Source organism: Lactuca virosa, chromosome 5 (assembly GCF_052849685.1).
Source record: "Lactuca virosa cultivar CGN04683 chromosome 5, Lactuca_virosa_CGN04683_v6, whole genome shotgun sequence".
NCBI lineage: Eukaryota > Viridiplantae > Streptophyta > Magnoliopsida > Asterales > Asteraceae > Lactuca > Lactuca virosa.
This window is the reverse complement of record NC_136430.1, coordinates 115111733-115133833: the sequence shown is the minus strand read 5'-3', so window position 1 is coordinate 115133833 and position 22101 is coordinate 115111733.

The following is a 22101-nucleotide window of genomic DNA, read 5'->3' as shown; positions in this document are numbered from 1 at the left end:
CAATTCGACCGCAGCCTTCCTGACCACAAGAGACTGCCAATGGAGTTTGAGAGACTTAGTCTTTTTCACGCTAAACATGCCTCCTCCATTGAGCACATATGGTCTAACGACAGACCATCCACAGTCAAGAACTACAAAGTCCGGAAATTTATGAAGGTTGAATACATCTAGTACACCCTCACAAGAAGGGAACATGACTACGTCCGCAGCCAGGCAGATTTTCCTTTCATGAATCCGGAAGAAATCTTCCTCATTGCCAAGGTATTTCAAAATAAGTCTGAGAAGCACCCCAAGATGAAGATTGCGCTGGAAAGGGCCAACACCTTTCTCAAGGAAACTGTCTGCGATTTCGCCAAAATAGATGCGGATATCTACCCCACCATCCTCAAAAAGTTTGATCTCCCACTGCTTGAACCTATGCCAATGCCTACCGAAGGCTTTGAAGAGAGATCTCTAGGCGCAACAAACTTTCCTGAACTTGGAGTCATATTCAAAAGGAAGACTGACAATGTCAAATATTTCATTCCTATGACTGCCATGCATCGCCTCACCAGAAAACAACTTGACATCTGCCGGACCGCAGTTGAAAGATCGAAGCATACTACTGCAGAAGTCAAGTTTGAGATCACAAGAAGAATCACATGGCTGAAAAAATGTCAGGAAATTTTGGTGGATTCTGATCAAGTTTCTCAAACTTGATAGCTGAACCGAAGATAAAGAGGTCACTTAGGGGGAAATTGTTGAATCATGAAAGTGACCCTCTTGAACTTTGCTACCGCGGCCACTTCAGCATCCGTAGTCAGTCTTTTCATCAGCAACCGCAACCGCAACCGGACTCTTGCTACCGCAGTCAACTTAGCTAGATTACTTCATTTGTCTTTATTGTAATACACTCTGTTATCCAGTATGCCTTGCATGGCTACGTATAGAGATGTAATCTAGTGCATTTCTGAGTTTCTATAAATAGAGACTTATTCTCTTGTATTCTATACCGATAACTTATGCATTCTATCTGAATATACATTCTGAAGTTATCTATCTTTCTTCACTCATCGCTTCTTACTTAAATCTTATCATAATTCTGCTGATCATAATCTCTCTTCGGAGCAAGTCATCTTTGACTTAATCACTAAGCTTGATCTTCCTTATTAACTTGGAATGAATGCATTCCTTGTTATGAATCAGCTTAAGTGTATTCTTGATATAAAAATTGCTGTCATTTCTATTTCTTTACTTTTCCGCAACTAACTCTCTAACCATCTAACTATATTATTGTTGAGCTTTTAGATCCTTTGAGATTAACTATTCCGCAATATACTTGTTCTAACTTTTGTTCAAGTGTGTCTCCAAGTTTTTCTCTCAACAGCTCTATTTACTCATCAAATCACACACAATGATGCGTTTTATAACACCAAGTTACTGTTGCGTTTTCACATCATCAATGTGCAAGCGACTTGTAAAGTGCAACTCATATCTCTTAGTTTCAAGAAGATAAGATATTATCGTCTCATGATCACTCGTGATAAAATCCATGAAGTAATTCAAATGAGCGTGGGTTTAATCCAATTATCAAATCTTATTCCAGGAGCACTCGTGAATACTGAAGCTATGTTTAAAACACCTAGATAATCTACAGACCCATTCATGACAGTCTTGCCTCAATACCTACTTCCAAAGTATGATTGACTGTGGATGGTTTGAATAACCTAGTTATTCGGGAAGTCAAAACATGCAAAGTGAAACACAAGAATAATACTAATCCTATATAGCCCAAAAAACTTTTGAGTCATATTGATTACTCATTATTCACTGTATAATGTTTCAAATAATCAACTTAATACTTGAATTAAAACAATAGTCATGCCATGCTCGAAGCATGCACACTATGTTTGTCTAAACAATAGCTATGCCATGCTCCAAGCATGCACACTATGTTTTTCTATGGTCCTTACTTTGTGAAATAGATAAATTGACAATATTTCGATGATGCTCATTTCACAATCCCAAATCCTTACCGTAAACATAAGAATATCAAATTCTTGCCATTTACTGTAATCTGTTAGATTCTATACTTATATGCAATGATCCTTTTGTAATGATTGTGCACAAAAGTCACAGAGACTTGGCAACAGACATTACAAAGTATTCCAATGGAGAGCAATTCCATGGAAACGAAGTCTCACATTCAAAGTAGATTCCTTTGAACATCCTTCTTGCATTAAGTTTTCTAATCTTACACAGATGTAAAGAATGAATTCCACTAATGGAAACATTTCCATATTCCCATTTTGACTATCACTTCTAAACAAGAGTTGCCTCTTTTCAGAATATGTCAATATGATCGTTTCCAAAATTTACACCATACATCCAAGTGTCCATGAGCAACCAATCTTTAGTAAACCTCAGATTGTCCTCGACAATTTCTTAATCATTTTAGTCATATCCAGTTCTAGTCCTTTTCCCTCTTAATGTCATAGGCATTTGGAAAATTTAGAACGGATGAATTGTTACAGCACATATAATCGATCCTATATCCGAAGCATATGGGACACGATTCATGATGTCTCTCATAAAGACATGATACTAGACCAGTCTTTTGCTATAATATTTCTATTTCTATTTTCCATGTTCTCATAATCCGAATTATGAAAAGGGATGCCGTAATAATAATCGAATTTTAGAACGCAAATAATATTTCCATATATAGAATTTCCTTCTGTTGAACCATTCCAACATAACATTCATATATATATACTTGACTAAATTTGATTAAAATCTCAATCTAAGCTTTTATAATTGAAATGAAGTATGAATTCCTCTCCCTTAATTATAGCAAAACAATTTTTCAAACCCTGCAACTTGGCGAATTGAAACGTTTGTTTTCTATAATTAACATTGCTAACTTGCAACACTTACCATAATTGATTATGCTCCCACTAGCATAATAATTACTTTACAAGCATAACACTTATGCTCCCACTAGCTTTGACATGTACCCAGAAATCATCTGGACTTCTAGAAATCAATACTTTATTGACTTTCTTACCAAAGTTCAGATTTCTGATGCGAGATTCTTTCATAAGACTTTATCAAAATCATACACCTTTGCTTAGATAGCTCACATGTGCGTCTAAACAATTAAGAAGAGGGATGCCATAATCATAATGTTTATACCTTTTGGCCCTTCTCACAATTCGAATTATGAAGAGGGATGTCGTAATCATAATCGAATTTGAGAAATGCAAATATCACAGTTGTTATCTCTTTAAAATCTACTTAGTGAAAGCGTTTCCTCACAATCATTTTCATGAATTGGAGAGAAACCTTATGACACTTAGATTTTTGTGGTGTGTATGTTCCTATCCATGGGAATTTGTCAAACCAAAATCATAGGACAAGGTTAGTGACAAATCCAAACTTATATGGGCTGAACTTGTTCAATCTCAATTTCTTGCCACCTGGCAGCAAAAGGGCCTACCATGTCTTCCAAGTTATTATGCAAACAATTGAGAACTTATAGAACTCACATGAATAGTCAACTTTTAACTAGAATGAGCACAAAATTAAGAATATGTCAACACGATAGGTTACAAACTTCAAGTCGTGTGCTAGTAATAAACAACAAGTTTTATTCTTGATTAGTTCTTGAGACCCTTTTCAAGATCATTAAGACTCCCACTGACTCCATGACATATGAGATTCTCTTGTCAAGAACCATTCCTTGACAAACAAGTATTCAAGAGTTAGTGCGGATTCTTATCAAGAAAAACACTTCACACTATTAGTCTTAGTTGATCTTTGTTTTATTCAACACATAACAACTTACCAATTTCAAATGTAGAAGAGTAGAAAACATTTTACTCCACATTTGACAAGTGTTATAAACCTTTCTTAAGATTATGTCACTCGAGTTACAATCTTGGAGTATGACTCTAAGACTTGTTTTGGAACGAAGTATGACTCATCTTCTTGATTTAAGCATTTCAACAAATAACGATTCCTCTTCTTAGCCAAACAAACGCACCAAGATATCCTTAGAGGATAAATTGTGATATGGCTTTCCATAATCTTTAAGATGATCATAAAACATTATACTGAAGTACTCTCCCATCTTTTCAGATTGGAGAAACTTTTATCTTTCTGCCAAATTTTATTTTTCTCATTCGTCCTGCCATACATTGAAACTTTTCCAATGTTTCAGAATTACACTTAAACTTTTAAGCATAACCATATTTACTAAACTTTAGCAAATCTTGACAAATAGTCTTATCGATCTTTGTGGTGGACTTGACCAGTGCACAACCAAGTGTACCCGATCCCCTTCACTTGACTCACATATACATGTGAACAAGGAATTAGTCTTAATTTCCGAAAGATGAAATTCTCATTCATCACACAAGTTGCATGATTTTAAGTTTCTATCTAACTGAAACTTAGGTGACGAGAATCTTTCCTTATTCGGCAAATTCTTGACACTACCACAAACGAAAGAATCAAATCCATATTCCAATATTGCTATCAATGGAATCATATAAACAACAATTTTCACAAATCCCATTGTAAGGATACTTAAAATAAATAAAATCAAAAATTTTCTTTTTATTTTAAAATTGCGGAAAAACTTATCCTTACAATGCAAATACACATGAAAACTATGTTGTTATCCATGCGATCGAAATCCATCGCTTCACGATCAGAATTAGCTTATTCTTCCTTTTAGCTTCCTTTCTTTTCTTAGATTCTACAAAACATCAAAATGCGACCTAGTCACATCATGTAATAAGAATCTCCAAATAGGAACTTAATAGAGTTGGATAGTGAACTTTACCTGAAGCATAGTCAAATTTTTGACTTTTACCATCCTAGTGAACTTCCAGGTAAATAGGGCAGCTTTGCAACTAATGCCCCTTCCTTTGGCAATAGAAACATATGGACTCCTTAGTAATGGTACATGGGACTATCTCAACTTAGCCTTTCTCTTTACCATTTGGTCGACCGGGTTGACTATGGCCGATCCCTTTCCATTAGGAAGAGAAGACTTTTCTAGACTTCCAATGTTTCCATTGTCAATGTCCATGTAAGTTTGGGAAGTAGATCTTCCAATTAAATTTGCTTTAACAGTGCTCCAAATCATTGCTGATTCAGCAGCAACAAGCAAATAGGTAAGATCATTAAGGGTCATGTCGTGGTCTGTCACATAGTAGTCCTTAATGAACTCACTATATGACTCGGAAAGTGATTGAAGAACCCAGTCAACAATCAACTTCCTTGAGACTTCGACACCCAACTCTCCCAGCCTGTCAATATGTGACTTCATCTCCAAGACGTGAGTGCACACCGACTATCCATTTTTGTGTTTGCTTGCCAAAAAGGCTTGAGTGACCTTGAACTTTTTCAAGTCTTTGAACTTGTAGGTTAGGGAGAATAATTACTTTCACCTTGATGTACGACAAATGGATTAATCTTTCACCTTGATCGCCATGTGGGATATCATCTTCATTAGGAAAGATTTTATCCAAAAGGATAAGGAAGACCACAATTGTCATAACTAGACATCTATGAGTGAGAAATTCAACTTTAGTTGATTTAAGTCCTTAATAGAACACCCAAAATGAAATATTAAGGATAGGACCCAACACAATATTTTACAATTCGGAAGAGGGATGCCATAATCCAATTGCAAAATATTTGAAGGTCGGTAAATGACGATTTACCAATTTCCACCACGAAAAAGGAAAAAGAATTTTATGTTTTACGTGAACTGACACTTCTAGATCTTTTGAGATTCATTGAACTTTTCAATGGCATGTTTAATCTCAATTGTGCCCTTCAAGTTTGCGACTAGGATGCCGAGGATCACAAACAAGGGGTGAATAACCATGCAAATTACCTTGGTACACCCAATGTTACAACTAACTAATCAATGTGCCGGTTAACCACACACGCTCCATTGATCTATGATTAACACTAGGCTACCCTTTGCCATGCATTTTCAGTCCCAGATTAGTGTGCCGGTTAACCACACACGCTCCACTAACGACTTAACAAGGTGCAAAGTGCAATTTCATGGGTTAGCACCATATTCACATTTTTCCTAAAGTAACTAAGATTGGGAATTTAATAAAAGTTTAGTTACATTATATTTATCATTATACTTTTAATGAAGGAAGAATTAGTGTCCTGTCCTACCCGTTCGGCTAATGACCCTCCACCAGTCGAGGAAGTGGTAGGTGAGAGTGGACACCCATTAAACTGCCATTTTATAGGCAGTAACCTTATACCCCCCTTATAGACCGGCTTCGAGAATATATATATATATATATATATATATATATATATATATATATATATATATATATATATTAACTTTTAATATTATAATAGTATAAGGGTTGAATTTTAAAATTCTAAGGTTTGGAATTAAAGTATTCATAGGGGTGACTTTACAAATTCCAAAACATGAGGGCAAGCTTTGAACTTTTCAAAAAAAATTAGATTCCATAACTTATGAGTTTAATAAGGTTTTTATTGAAAGCTTTTCAAGTTCCATAACTTGAGGACAAGTTATGGAAGACATTAACACCATTAAAAATGAGACTCTTCCATTTTTCATAACCTATGCGTTTTAGTGACTCTTTTAAAAGGAAAAAACTCTTCATTTTCCATAACTTGAGGACATGTTATGGAGTTCATAAAAAACATTAAGATCAAATATTCTAATTAACAGAATAATCAAATAATTTTCTATGATCTAGATTAAACTCATAAGTAAAGATAATTCACATCAACAATTTTCAAGAAATTAGCTAATCATATAAACTAATACAAATCTTGAAACTTTGTCAATTATCTTGTTTTTGGATGAGGATAATCATTACCATAGCATCAAAATCAAATTTTATGAACAAAAACATATTCTGGTAATGATCCTAATCCAAAACAGGCCAAAAAACTCGAAAATCTGCTGTCAGGGGCACCAACTCGTCGAGTGCAAGAACTGACTCGGCGAGTTGGTTGAATTATAAGGTGAACTCGGTGATTTCCCCAGTGGACTCGGCGAGTCCACTGTCCAGACATCACAAAAACGATTTTTTTCACTTGAAAACCAATAATAACATCAAGTATAATAGAAAACAACCTATGCCTCTGATGCCACTGTTGGGTTTTAGTATACTACAACCTCCTATGGTGCACATACAACCCTAAAAACTTTGGATTTATGTTTTCTCTAATTATACATGAAATATTGTTTCCAAAGCTTTAAGCCTACAACTAGCATACAAATGATATAAACAACATAAAATACTAGTTAGGAGATTACCTCTTTATGTAGCTTGTAGAACTTCTTGTATTTGGCCTTTAAGAACTTAGCACCAATAGTATGAATGTCTCAAATGGAATCACAACACAAGCCACCAAAATCGTTCACAATCTCCAAGAATACATAATCCATGATTTTGGCTATGGAGTAACATACTTATATGTGGGATTCCAATGGTCATGGGTTAACCCTAACCCACACCCATGGGTTTATGATCCATGGTTCATGTGGCCCAACTCTTTATGTATCCATACATAAAATTAGTCCAACATGGATCATAAGCCCAACATATAAATATAACTAATTTACACAGTTAGTCCCCATTGATTTAATTAGTCTCTTTTGATCACTAAATTAATTCCAAACTAATTCTTGATCAATACTAGTTAAATCATATGATTTCATATTAATATATTAGAACTTATAATATACTAATAAACCATAAATAACCTCTTCTCAAAAGTCCATCCTAACAAATTGTCCTTATGATATGCAACCCAAATGGACCATGCTACTCTCGGGTCAAGTACATACCAATTATAGTTATGGGCTTAGACACCTAATCCAACAGTATGCACCTTCTATTCCTTCCTCTTCTCGAGGTTCTCCAAGTCAATCTCCTACTCTTGGGCTTTGGCTATCATATCCTTCAATTTTCGACAAGCTGAAAAGCTAAAAAACTCCCAAATACCTGCTCTCAGCATGTCGTGGTATCGAGTCTTCTTATCTCCTCATCTGCGGCATATTGTGGAACCAGTAAAGATCTCTCTTGAAACTTAGTGGTGATCTCCGTCGTAGTCTCATACATCTGGCGCAAGTCCTCCAACTCCCTCGCCAGATGTTTCACCTAGACAGCCATTGCAAACTCTCCTTGAAATCTAGTCACAAAATATGGCCAGGTCATAGCTTCAATAGTTGGTGCTCCTATAGCATAACCAAATTCCTCATACCAATCATGAGCTTGATACCTCATACATCCTGTAGTGAACCTCACCTTCAACCCCTCTAGGCAGAAGCTCGTCATCTGGGCACAATCCATGCCAGCTATCCAATGCCTGGTGATAATGGGGGTTTTCACCCCGAACAACTTTGGTACCCCACATCCCTGAAAATCCTTAAACGTAAGTGTACGGGCTCCATACTACCCAGCGAACATCTCAGCTCAAAAGTTCCGAAAGCGCTCCTCCATCATCTCAACAATCCCTTCCTTGATCGTCTTGAACATCACATGGGTTGCATCAAGGATACTCGGCGTAATCTCCGACGCGATGAACTCGCATAAACCCTCATCAATTTGTTCGGTACCAGAGCCGAAACCGGAACCAGATCCTAAACTCACATAAACCCTCATCAATTTATTCGGTACCACGTATCATCCCCATATGGAAATACAGCACGCAAACAATCATAATACACATGAGGAAGATCACGCTCTAGGTGTTTCTCAAAAACATCATGACTTTCCTTGACTCGGGTACAGATCTTGTGCTTTTAGTAGTACGGGCCCAATACTACCGTACATACCTATCTGTACCTTCCTCAAGAGTTATCCTGAATCCTATAAGCCACCTCCTTAAATACTCCATGAAAACCCCGCTAACTGCACACACACAACAAACTAGTATATTTCCTAAACTCTCTTAGGAATCGTTAACTCACTTGCTCCCACTCTACCCGGAACTTCTACCAACACTGTCACTTGCCTTATGTATGTAAATTATACATAAAATGGGATCACATATACTGTCGAATAAATGATTCTACCCTAAGTCGACAACCAAACAAGGAATAGAAAATAAGGCAAAACCAGTCATTCTAGGGCTATATGATCCTAATCGTATACAATTTTGAAGCATACATTTATCAATTAACTAAGCCGATATAAATCCCGAGTAATACATAACATTCAATATCCATATGCTATAAGTCATCACACAAATAAGACAATTCTAACATATAATTCTCGAAGGTATCCTTAGCCCAACTCTAGCATGCAATTCACATAACATACATACTAATAATATTACTTAGGTATGGGTATTTTGGGAATCAGTTACTTAAACTCGGCCAATTGCAGACATCATACCACTTTTCTTTGTAAAAATATTTTTAGAAAAGTTATTTTCTTTTAAAAATTTACCAATTTCTCAGTTTGAATTAAGAAACACCCGAGAGTGTACCCGAATCCCTCAAACCAAGCCTCAAAAATACTAAGTATTTTTTTACTTTGATTGGGTTTTGAGTCCTTAAATAGGGATCAAACCCCCAAAAATTAGTATTTTTACTTAGCCTTGGTTTAAGGGATTTGAGTACACTCTCAGGTTTTGATTTAGTCCAACTTCCAACCCCATTTAAACTCCTTTTCTTTCAGCAACTTGTAATATTTGCAATATATATATATATATATATATATATATATATATATATATATATATATATATATATATAAGTACCATTTTATCTTAATTTGCATCAAAACATAACATAAATTTACTTCATATCGCATAAAATAACTGTGTAAAATAGGCAATATCATGGACACTAACAATAAAGCATAACAAACATATCAGACTAACATGCACATTTGAATAGGAGCAAAAAAGACCACATGATAAAAACCCCATCAAAGGAGCTTAATAACATTTGACAACTACTTTGGTTTTAACTTTAATTCAGACAAGCTCTATTGCTTCGAAAGAAAAAAAAAACTTTGGCATAGCAATCTGCTTCAGACTACTTAACAACAAAACATAGCTTCTACAATCTCCCCTCTTTGTGAAGAGTCATTCGATTGCCGAAGTCATCCTCAAATATGAGCAACACTAAGTAGAGCTTTCCTCACTTTTAGGAAACATGTAAGGTGCTATTGAATCTCCTTCTTATTCTTCTTAGAATTTAGACTGCATGAGAAGATCCGAATAAATAAACTCCAAATATGTACATGTAAGTTCAAACCTTATAATTCTATGAGTGCCAAACCATCTTCACGCTGATTATCATATAGCGTATCCAATGATGTATAGTCTGTCAACGCCAGCGAGATGGCTTTCTTGAGCACGAAGCTTTTGATCCTAGTTCTTAGTGGTTATGATCATTATTTTATATAGTTTGTACATATCCCTTATTTTTAGGGATTTCCTTATAGTAGTTATCTTCCTAGTATATAATTTATCCTAGGTTTAATAGTTTTGTACGCCACCTTGTGCAATCTCTCTTTGTAAAAATTCTTAGTGAAAACCATAATTAGAATTTTTTTTGAATAAGCTTTTGTGAAATCATGTTTTTTTTATTTTGTCTATTTATTATCTTACGATCCAACAACTTGTATCAGAGTGAGGTTTTTTGATTATAACAAACAATGTCGACGTCTTCTAATTCTTCCTCCTTCAGTTCATCCTCTTTAAACAAAATTCCTCCATTCGATGAGAAAACTTTTCCATGCGGAAGAGAAAAGAAATGATGGTCGTAGAAACCATGGATTACAACATTCTCAATGTCATTAAAAAAAAGTCCTCATAATCCAAAGTTTTAAGATGCAAAAAGTGTTGCCTCTTCACAGTTAAAGCTAACCCCTAAGCGTCCATAGAGTGAAGAAGACAGAAAATTGATGAATCTTGATGTTCGTGCAAGAGTTGTTATTGGAAATTCTATTCCATATGAGATCTATCACTTGGTGTAGAACTATCTTTCTATAAAACATCTGCTTGACATCCTAACAGTTACATATGAAGGCACTCCTGAAGTAAGGACAACTATGGAGAACAGTCTCAATAGGAAGTATGAACACTTCTTTGCTTACATGAATGAATCTCTAACCAATACCTTTAATCACTTTAACTGTCTTACTAATGATATGAGAAGATTCAATATGATTAATCATAATAGTGTTCTTGTTCTTTAGTTTCTTGGTTCATTAGATAATAAGTGGGAACACTATGTTGAGGTTCTCAAGAGTAATGAGAAGATCAAGTCAATGGATTTGAAGAGCTTGTTCGGAAACCTAAGGAACCATGAAGAGACCAAGATCCAAAGAAAAGAAATAATGAGGAGAAATCTTCTGCTCTCATTTCAGAGAACTCATACTTTTCCCCTGATATTGGCAAAGACAACCCTAATGATGCTGACATTGATGATGAAGAATACAAAAAAAATTTCTAAACTGGTTTCATATGTTGCTATGATTTAAAACAATTCAATCAATTTGAAGAATCTCAAAAACCGAGTGGTCCAAGAAAGGTTTAGTCAGGAAATTCAAGACGTAGTTCATCAGGGTAAAAGAAGTTTGATGTTGGTGGTCTAAAAAGGTTTTTTTTGCAGAGAAGAATAATGATGGAAAGTGTTTCAAATGTGGAGGCACTAATCACTTTTCAAAGGATGATTGTAAATATGAATCATATGAAGTTAAGTGCAAGCGTGTGGTGGCTTTTCAAAGGAAGCTGAATATGTAATCAAAGGTTCTTCTTACTAAAGGAAAAAAGTCGTTCAATGAAGCCAAGTCTTCCTAGGATGAAGTTTAAGGAAAGGATGTGTTTCTGATAGCTACCATTGATGCATATTTCACTAAAGAATCAAGTAGTAGTGCAGGTACTTTTGATGCGAATCTCGCACAAGATGCTAGGGATTTCAATGCTAAAATTTTGATCTCATCATCAGTGTATCAGGTTTAAAATTTTGTGAATATTTTGATAATGAAAAGACCATGATTTTGATTATTTTTGTTTGACTTAAGGAAATCTAATAAAGAAAAGCTTGACCTTCAAAATAAAATTGATTTGTTAAATGTTGATCTCATTCATTGTGAGAAATCTCTCTCTCTCTCTCTCTCTCTCTCTCTCTCAAGTGAACTCTGATTTTAGAAATTTGACCCTCTCAAATCAAGAACGCATTTGTGAAAGATACACTGATCAAAAGATTTCTCAAAACATTCATAAAACATCAAAAATTGCGCTTTCTCTCACACTAGAACTACAAAAATTTGTAGTGATCAGATTCCTCATCAGGATGAAAAAATAATTGGTGGTCAATGTCAAGAAGCTACTGACATCTTTGAACAAATTGATGCAAAACCAAGTTTTCCATCAAAAGAAGAACTAATTCACGAATATAGAACTAAATTTCTAAGAACTCTCTTTCTAAAAAGTCAAGAACTAATAAATAAACATTGTGAGACAGATGTTGATGGTCTTACCACTCGTGTCACTTTTACTTCAGAAGAGTCATCATACAGTATGGGGAGATTTTGATCGAGGGCATATTCTTTACCCATGTACCTCAAATCAATTCATAAATTATGAATACATAGCAAATAGTTTTGACTGGTGAGTTTCTCCGTAGATAGGATGGATATGAGTGAGAAGTTGGAGTTTGAAGGATGAAACAGATTTATTTACATCTTGTGTTCATTTTCTTTACTGATTTCGATACTTGATTGAATCTATAACTCATCAAGATTATTGGGATTTTATTCAAAAATAGTCTAAAATAAATAGTCAAAACTCCGAGCTTAACAACAAAATCCATTTTATGTTTGAATAAACTAAAATGGCTTTAGTTTATTCAAACATAAAATTGTTTCCGTTGCTAAACTCATAGTATTGACTATTTTAGACTATTTTTGAATATAATATCAATAATTGGTATCAAATCCATTTTTGTAAGGTTGGTTATATTATATTATATATATATATATATATATATATATATATATATATATATATATATATATATATATAATTTTTATATTCTTTGTTTTTGGAAAACATGGATGGTTTTCTTTTTGTAAGAAAATTCATAGATATTTTCTTTAACAACTTTACAATTGTTATTTTTTGGTGACAGTTTTTTACAACCCTTTAAGACTTTGATTCTCATGGGAGACTAGAAGTCGATGAACTGTGGCATGAAATTCAAAAGAAGAAGTTCTCTAAAGATATCCACCAAGAAAGAGTAAACCACACAAACATACTAGTCTTCACTTGTATTAAGTTTTTCTTAAGGCTTAGAATTTTATATTAAATAAACCGTCGAAGGAGAAGCAACTTAATCTTCCAAGAATATACACCAAATTGCAAAACATGGAGAGGGTGGGAGAGCACATTGATCTCAGTTTTACAAGAATAAGATAATAAGAAGTTTTAGAGAAAAACAAAGTGTTCATGTGTTCCAACAAAGTCAAACAAGTTATGTCATAAGGCATGGTATGTAAGAAGTGAACCCACAAGCAATCCTTCGCCTCTTCCATGCAACCTACGACTATAAGGCCATAAAATCAATACAATGAGTGTTGTTTACAGTATCAAGTTGTTGAATCTATATGTTTACGATTCATTATTGAGTCATATTGCTAATAATATATGATCCTATAGGGTCACACCTTTATCAAGTTGGCTCATTTTGTATATTTATTATTAATATGATTATTAATAGTTAATATCAGTTCTCGTATTTTTTACGGAATAATTATTGTTTTGTGAAAATAATAATTAAAAGAGAGTATAAATAGTTATTATTTCATATGGTATGAATTAATACGTCATGCACAACCCTTTGAACTAGTTGAATCCTTTTGTATTTTACCTAAGGACAAAGTTTATATTTTATTAACTTTGAGTTTATAAAATTTAAACAATTATTCTCCTTTCTAACACGTTGGCCGAAAATGATGAAGGTATGGGAGGTTACTTGTCAACCTCCCTCATTTGTCCCCCGTGCCCCTAAAGTAAGGTTATTACTTTACATTATAATATGGGGTTGCTTTTTCTGTTGCATGAGTATATAAGAGAGTGTCTTGCATGAGGTTTTGGCTAGTCTTTTTACTAGTTGTTCTCTCTTCCATAGTGTAGCCAAAATCACCTTTCTCTTCTTCACCCCTCTCTATCTCTTTTGAAACAAGTTTGTTGATTTAAATCTTTGTTGAGTTGTCTCCTTTAGTGCTTATTTGAGTTAAGTACTTAAAGGCTTAAGACACTCAAGAATACAAGTATGAACTAGCATTCCAAGTGCCTTATCTTAATAGTGGATACTTGTCGAGAAAATCATACAAATTGATTTTTCTGCCTTTATCAACACCCCAAAACCAAGTGGGTTCAAAGGCTTCAAAGGTTGTCATTCTAAAACACTCTTTGGTTGTTTTAATATCAGTCAAACCTCTATAAATGGATCCTAGATGGTTTGGTTTTTTTGTAAATTTAAAAATAAACTTGTTATTTTTATAGGATTTCCGTTGCGGTTTTTATGAAAAACACACTTATATTTGGTATCAAAACTCATCAGTTCATTTATGTAGAGGAGTTGTGGAATTGATTCACAACTCACTAACTACATTTATGTAGATTATCCTAAATGATTGTTTAGGATGAAGTTTCTACTAATCCTACTAATTGTCATTCCAGAAGACAAGTGCTTAGAAAGTTCATTTTCTAAGTAGGAGCAATATGGAACTTTAAGACCTAAAGAACCATAAGCTAAATGCATCATAGTTTGAAACTAGCAAGTTTTCAACTGTTGAATCCGCTGAATAGTTAATCAAAAAAATGGAACACATAGAGATGCATTCATGTATGATTATCAAGTATGGGGTTATATTATGAATATAAAGTGTAAGTGAGTTTTCAAAGGAGAAAACATACATAAAGGAAAATCTTTCCAAATTTAAACCAACCTCTCAAAGTAAGAATCTTCTTTCTTATATGATAATTACATAGTGCGATTTAATTATAAATGAAGATGACTCTTGTGTTTTCTATAAATTTAGTGGGAGTGCAGTAACACTCCTAATCTTATATGTGATTGACATACTAATTCTTGGAATAATGATCTATATGGATAGATCATGGAAACTTAAAGGACAAATTAAAATTGAATTAATTGTCAAGGATGTTAAAGAGGTTAAGATAAAGGACTCTGAGAGAGTTATCTTGTCATATACCACATGACATGATTTTGAGCAAAATCCTAGTGAAATGTTTTGAACTAGATAATATGATTGTATTCCATATGCTGTTGTAATTGGATCAATAATATATGTCATGATTATACATGAAGGCAGAATAAGTCGTATACTTAGAGCATGTCAAATGATACCAGTATAATCCAAGAACAAGTCTTGGTGTGACTTAAAGGAACATTCTAAATTACTTGGGAGAACTAGAGGAATATTCCTAATCTGCGGAGTATTTGAAAGAAAATTGTGTTTAAGGTGTTACACATATGTTAAACTTCCAAATAGATTGTGATGACTCTCAATCAGAAGCAGTATTTTCCTCATTTTAAATGAAGAGAGATTACATGGATAATAGTTCCATGTAGATTCTAATTACAGTTACACATCAGAGTTAGAGTACATTTTGTTCGGGGAACCACAAACTAAGATGTTTGATGTATAGTTCATTGTGACTATGACTAATCTCATTACACAAGTATTGGTATCTAAGACATATTTAAGCATCTAATACATTATCAATAGTTTCTTTATATATGGATAATATATATAAAATTGAAAATTTTTGTATTCTCAAGGTTTATAAAAATCAATTTTGTCAAATCTACTTAACATAGCTCCTTCATTATCTAAAGTATGAAAGTCAAGTTGGTGCTATAGGGCCTTGTTGATATGAGTAGATGTATTTGATTGGAATTTAGTATTTGGATATTTAAACAATACAAGAAATATATATAATGAGTTGATATATTGGATATATTCTTTCATTAAATAATTGTTGTGTTCTATATTAACATGTTTAAATCCTTGAATAACTAGGTTATTCTAAATGTCCATAGTTGTTCATAGTTATGGGAGCATCTATGATGTAAGACTAATATGAGTGGACTGGTTGATTCTTATGGAGATGAAAATAGCAAGATTTGCTACCAACTTCAGCTGTACTTGATTAGGAAAATAAGTACTGGACCTGACCCGCATCAAAATTACTTTATGGATCGTAGTCATGAGTGATGTTTTGATCAACGTTGTATCTTTGTATTCATAGACCTGAGATACAGATTTGGGACTTGAAGTGTAGACATTTTTGTGCTTTGACATGGTATAACGTTGTTCCATAAAAGGCAGTCAAAAGGTCCATCGTTGGGTATGACATGAACTACAATGATGGAGTATGTAGTCAATATGGGACTTGTTCCTATTATTCATTGATATTTAGACATCTAAGGCCTTACTAAAAGTTATACACTAAATGAGATTGATGGCGATCCATATCTCATGTTTAACATGATGTCTGAGACAAATGAACAACTCATACCACACCTTTAGTAACAGTTGTAGCTAAAGCTCCTGGAATTGGTTGTTGATAAGATTACACCATTCATATGTTGATAGCAAGCCATTACTAGATGTCAGCTACTGTTTATGTCAGTCTATAATGAATCTTGTGCAAATGGCAGATTGTTGAATCTATATGCCCAAGAATCATTATTGAGTGATATTGCTAATAATATATGATCCTATAGGGTCACACCTTTATCAAGTTGTCACATTTCAATATATTTATCATTAATAAATAATATCAATTCTTGTATTTATTTAGGGAATAATTGTTTTTTTTGTGAAAATAATAACTAAAAGAGAGTATAACTAGTTATTATTTCATATGGTATGAATTAATAAGCCATGCACAACCTTTTGAACTAGTTAAATCCCTTTCTTCTTTTAACTAAAGACAAAGTTTATATTTTATAAACTTTGAGTTTATAAAATTTAAACAATTATTCTCCTTCCTAGCATGTTGGACAAAAATAATGAAGGCATGGGAGGTTGCTTGTCAACCTCCCTCCTTTGTCCCCCATTCACCTAAAGTAAAGTTATTACTTTACATTATAATATGTGGTTGCTTTTTATTTTGCATGAGTATATAGGAGAGTTTCTTGCATGAGTTTTTGGCTAGTCTTTTTAATAGTTTTTCTCTCTTCCATAGTATGGTCGAAACCACCTTTCTCTTATTCACCTCTCTCTATTTTGAAGCAAGTTTGGTGATTTAAATCTCCCTTGATTTATCTCCTTTAGTGCTTATTTCAGTGAAGTACTTAAAGGCTTAAGACACTCAAGCATACAAGATGGAACTACCATGCCAAGTGCGTTATCTTGATGGTGGATACTTGTAGAGAAAATCATACTCCTTGATTTTTCTATCTTCATCAACACCCCAAAAAAAGTGTGTTCAAAGACTTCAAAGTTTGTTATTCTAAAACACTTTTTGGTTGTTCTAATATCATTCTAACATCTATTAGTGGATCCTAGATGGTTTGGTTTTGTTGTAAACTTAAAAATATATTTTTTATTTTTATATGACTTCCGTTGCAGTTTTATGAAAAACAAATTTATATTTTGTGTCAAAACCCATCAGAAGTAAGTAGTAGTTGTAAATGAACTAAGTGACTTACTCAAAGTTTCCAAAGAATTATACACGACGTATATATTCATGTCATATGATATATTTCTAGTATGTTCTCTTATATTATTATTTTGTAGAAACAATAATTCTCAATATGTTTGTAAAATATTATTTTCATAAAATAATGTTTTCCAATTAAATACAAGTGTCGATTCTATTTTTTATTAATCAAATTATACTAATAAGTACTATATATGAATCACATGTTCATGATGTCAAAAGAAGTTTTCGATATCTTATGTGCATCCCCAATCATGGTCTCTGGTATCCTAGAGACTCCTTGTTTGATCTAATTGGATATACATATTCTGATTATGCAAGGTGTACCTTAGACAGGAAACTCACATCAGGTGGATGTCAGATTTTGGGAAATAGACTGATAAAATGGTCTAGCAAGAAACATATTTACTAGGATGTTTAAATATTGGAGCTGAATATGTTGTCGCTGCAAGATGTTGTGCTCAAATATTATGGATTCAAAATCAATTTCTTGATTATGGCTTGAAGCTAACAAAAACTCTCATATGTTTGACAACACAGTGCCATTCTCATCACTTAAAATCCACTTCGACACTCTAAGACGATACATATAGAGATAAGACACCATGTCATTATAGATAATGTTTAAAAGGGAAATGTCAAATTCGTCTATGTTCCCAAAACAACCAACTCATATTTCTCATTGATGAACTTTGGATGTTGTCTTTGAGCTAATCATATACCCTTATATAGTTACCTACTCACATGCTAAACTAATTGCAATGTCTATATTTTAGCATCATAGAATTCCTGGTCCCCATAAAAAATATTTTTGTAGCACAGATTAAATATTCATCAGCTTGTGGACATATTTTTTAACCCTGGAAACATGTTGTTGTATGTGATTAAAGTCTCTATTCTCAAGCAGTTGGTCCATCAGCTGAAGCTATTGAGTGACCCCTCTGCAATCAAGATAACAACAAATTTCATTACTTCTTTGAAGATATTGCATGCGCCCTATTAAAAACTTATTTTAAAAGGCAAGGGTGTTTTATATTTACCTTCAACAAAACAACTTGTCTCTAAAGTCTTTCACTAAATGATGGATGTCATGATATAGATGACACACTGTAAAATTAACAAGCTAGAGAACATTACAACAATTCTCATGCTGAAGGGTGAATATAACATGTCCTCACGCTAAACAATGTTCGGGCAATTCTCATGTTGAAGAACTTCATGCTCATGCTCTACATGGTGAAAAATTTTATCCGTTGCACTCTATTAAGTTTCTTCTCATAAACATATTTAGCGTTGACAAGTCAAAGATTCCATCACACACAACTCTTCAACTTTGATAACGAAACAGAAAATTAGTATTCGGATCACGTTACCTACTTTTCTAACGAAGGATAATTACCAATCCCATCATCATCTTTTTGAAATTATTTAAAATCCCAACTATAAATACATCCTTCCATCTTCAACATCACTTTTTTCTCTCGAATAAATTTCTCTAAATCCTCCGAGTTTTAGCCATGCCACCTCTCTACTCATATGCACTCACATTTAATGTCGTGAAATATGTATCAACCCAATCGACTCCCATCGTTATTCAACCAAAAATCTTGCAGCTTCGTATGTTCTTCCACCAAATTCCTTCATTCGCATTCATTATGTTTTGTGTTAAGTGATTATCCAATGAGATTCTTCATAACATTGTTTTCTATTTTTGGTACACCTGGGCTTACGGTGAAGAATCTGAAATGATTTAATATTGGCATCAATCTATCATGGTGAGTGTAGAGATGTTTAGGCAATTATTTCGACTACCCTTCTATGAATAATTAAATCCTCTATCCTTAGAATAAAAATACAAGACCATTCTCCCAATAGTAGGTTACAATATTTCTAGACAAGGAAAAAAAGGATGAGACTAGACTGGTTTTGAGGCAATGTCTTCGAACTAATTGGAAGTTCTTAACATGTGTCATATCCGAATCATTAACCTACAAGATGGGGAGGATTGACTAATTGAACCTATTTGAGCTCTGAATGCTCTATGAAATGGTCAAGAGCAAGAGCTTCAATTTTCCTCAACTTAATTTTTATTATCTTGCGATTCTTATTGTCAAGGACAAACAAACTACTCATGTTCCTTATCCTCAATTCTTTTCCATGGAATTTGAATTTACAATGGTTGTTGATGCCCTCAATTAGATTAGCAATATGTACTTTGTCATTCTGGTTCTAAGGTCGAAGATTTTGTTAAGTTTCACCTTCAATGTATGATACTCCTATCACCCCTTGGATGTTGTTCTGGATTGAAAATCCTTACACTTCTAAACATCATGTTTATGATGTTGGTGCCTATCCTCATGTTGTAGAGCCTCTATGTCTTGAGGAATGATCATCTAAGTCTAAAACCCCTCAATAATGTTGAAGATAGTGCTTCTGACATTACCAAATCTAAGGCTCATGACAAGTCTGAAAGTGATGATGTTGACGATGATGATGATATGATGATGATGCAACTGAAGAAACCATGAAATTAATGATGTTGACACTAAAAAGGAGGAAGCTTTGAACTTTTCATCTAATGGCAATGATAGTTCTCCAAAACCTTTATGCATTCACATTTCATTCAAACATCACCTTCTTTTGATCCAAGTACAAGCATTCACACCGAATTTAACTCCTTTGACTCTCACCATTCCTCACTTCCTCTTAAGGATATGTAAATTACATATCTACTGTGTCTTATCCAAAACTCTAAACCGAATTCTCCTTAGTATCCGTATCCTTCACCATGTTTTCATACCCATCATGACATGTCTGATCTTGAGCATGGTCACGACTCACAAAAACCTTCCCAAGAACCCCCTCTAGCCGAACCTTTAACCACAACTATAGTTGTACCTCCCGTTACACTCTTCCAAATAATTAAGATTGTAAATATCCTATTTGGATTTGTTTAAAAAAATCACTTCACGTCTACAACGTCATGAATCAGAAATATCTAAGATCAAAAGGTACTTATTCCACCTCAAGCTCCACCACAAACTCCAACTCTTATACTGCCATACATATTCATCAAGACGTTCATGCTTCTCATATTATGACTCCCTCCTCTTCCTTAGTTATTCATGATGATGTAAAAAGTGAGAGAATTAGTATATTATAATCAACCTAATGATGGTGAAGATAAGAGATTTATTCATCTATCATTCCTTAGAGACTCTATGAATGTTGTTCCACTATTTGTGGTTTTTCCAACGCCTTCACAGGATGAGGGGGGTCTGTAACATTTGGTCTTGAAGTACTTCCATTGTTGATCCTTGTATTAAGGTGAATTGCGTTTTGGTCCCTAAGTTCAAGAAAGTATGCATGAGGAACCCTAATGGCATTATTGTAATATTGAGACTTCAGAGTACTCCATGCGTACTAGGGCGCGCCCTCGTATGTTGGGCGTACTTGCTAATTGAGGAAACCCTACTTCTTTGGGTTTGGCTGGTATTTAAGCATTCTTATGGCCTCATTTACCTTCACCTCATCAGCCTCCACCCTCTCATTTGTGGTTGTAACCCTAGTTTACCTTGAGAAGCAATTTCTAGCCTAAAAGTTTGTGTTTGTGAGCTTAGAAGAAGAAGGAAGGAAGTCAAACTCATCTTGGAGGAGTGAAGCACTTTGGATCAGGGGCTTATTCTTCATTTGCAACCTTTCAAAGGTAAAAATCTAGCAACTTGATCCCTCTATCACATAGATCTAGTTTTGGTTGTTTTGTGGAGCTTTTTAGATCCCAAAATGTTAGATCTTGAATATGGAATGTTCTTGATCTTTGAGGTGTTCTTTCAGACCCTAGGAGGGGTCTTAAGTCATAAAAATGGGTTCCAAGTGGTTGGTTTTGCTTCATGCATCTTCTAGAATGTCGTAATGGAATAAGACCTTGTGTTAAGCCCTTATTGGACATGTTAGGTCATAAAGTTTGAGACATTATGACTCCAAAGAGTATTTTGGCCATGGATCTAAAGTTTGGGCATAAGAGCTTAAGCCATTAAGCTCTTAAAATGGATTTTTGGGCTTGCAAGGGTACACCCCGCGTACTCGGAGTACGCCCTGCATAGGAGGTTAACCACCCCGATGGTGGTCAACTTGCAAGGCCTCGTGTACACCCAACATACCTCTATAGTATGTCCCACATACGCAGTCTGGGTCGACTCATTCGAGTTGGCTCGGTTGGGTTGACTCAGCTAGGTTGACTCAGTTGTCTTATGGACTTTGACCAAGTTTGACTAAGTTTGACCTCAATGGTAATTTGGTAATTTGGGATTTTGATGGATATTGGTCACTTGGACGAATAGGTGTTGGTTGGAGCTGAGATTCGAAGTCGGACCT